The following is a 1,730-nucleotide window of genomic DNA, read 5'->3' as shown; positions in this document are numbered from 1 at the left end:
TGCTCCTAGACTAGCTGGGTGGTTCTATCCTCTACACTCTCTGCAGGGATTGCAGCTGCAGGATTTCACCCCAGGCCTGTATGCCAGGCCTGAGCTGAGCCTGGAGGGGACATGGTGGAGTAGGGGGGAGAGGCAGCTCTCCCACACACTCACCGGGCCTGGGCTAGGACTGGGTCTAGGGGTTCCCAGAACATGGCAGAAATTCCTACTCGGTGGGCGGGGTGGGGGAGGTGCTGCGGAGTGGTGGGGGGCGTTCCAAAGGGGTGGAAGAGGGTCTCACCCTTGCTGTGCCTGAGCTGGGACCAGTAGTAGGTCCTGCCAGCGCAGGGTAGCGGTAAGCTCTTCCACACACTCACCGGGCCTAGGCTAGGACTGGGTCTCATTCAGGCTGATCTTGAACTCACTATGTAACCCAAACAAGCCTCAAACTCACAGTGACCCTCCTGCTTCAGCCTCCCCAGGGCTGGGGTTACAGGTATGCCCCACCAGGCCTGGCCAATTGTTCATATTCTCTCTCACTCTTGCTCTTGTTCTCGCTCTCATATGAGATTGTTACAGGGCCTCACTCCACAGCTTAGACTCATAGTGATCCTCCTGTTTTTCAGCCTCCCCAGCACTGGGATTACAGATGTGCGCCTCTATTCCTGGACTCTGTAGCAGCTCAGCCTGCCCCAGGGGCAGGGTTGGCGCTATGTGCTGCTGGGGATTAATGGTTGTCCCTGCACTTGCCTAAACTTGCCTAAACAAGTGCTTTAGTCCTCTGAGCTCTCTGGATGGCCCTAATTGCTCCTATTCTTAACTGGTGTTTTACTTGTTTCACTCAAGGCTAACCTTCCCCAAAGGCAATCAGTTTACCAAAGTGGAAGCTGGACCTGGAGGAGAACTCTGAGCATGAGGAGCAGAGCAGAAGCCCTTGGAGAACCGGCTCCCTGCACTTCCGGGTGGAGGCCCCATGCCTGAACAGACAACGTGTGAAATGATTCCCCAGGGTCTCTTCCAGCTTGGATATTGTGGTTTTAAGTGAAAGCTGGAGAAGATTTAAGAAAAATGAAAATGTGATTATTTTAGAGACATGTCCATGGAGAAGGGATATCTACCCTGAGATGTCACCTGATCCAGTGAAACAACATCAAAGATGTCAAAGGCCTCTTAGGTTCATTCACACTGTTAAGTCACACTTACCCACCCGGCTCCCCCTGGCCACATTGTGGGGCAACCCCAAGAGGTTATAGATCTCGTCCACTTCCCTTTATTTCCCTGATTCTCCAAATGCTGCTTGATTGGACTATAGATGAGGTTTATCTTTTGTTTTTGGTGCCAAGGACTGAACCCAGGGCTTTCACCTTGCTAGGCAAACATTCTATACTGCTGAGCTAAATCCCCAGCCCCTCAAAATACTTTTTGAAAAGATGGTTACTTAGCCTGTGAATTAAGCCCCCAACCTCAAAAGCCTTCAAGTAACCTGTTTCTCATTAAATCATCAATATTTTGAATAGCTAACGTGGGGCCCCAGGGTTTGTATGATTTTTATCTTTAGAGTATCTTTGTGCAACTGATGTCATCCCAGATCACAAGTCTGGGCTCACATTAATTAAAGACAAAACTGATCACTCTCTAAAGAGGCTAATTCACATCCATCCCTCTGCATCTCGCTACTGGTTATCTGGGGGAACTGATCTCATTGGACCAAATCCATCCTTGGGAATTAAATCAAAGAATTTGTCTTACGA

The sequence above is a fragment of the Octodon degus genome, unplaced genomic scaffold (genome assembly GCF_000260255.1).
Source record: "Octodon degus isolate 3935 unplaced genomic scaffold, OctDeg1.0 scaffold00027, whole genome shotgun sequence".
NCBI lineage: Eukaryota > Metazoa > Chordata > Mammalia > Rodentia > Octodontidae > Octodon > Octodon degus.
This window is presented reverse-complemented; position numbering follows the sequence as displayed.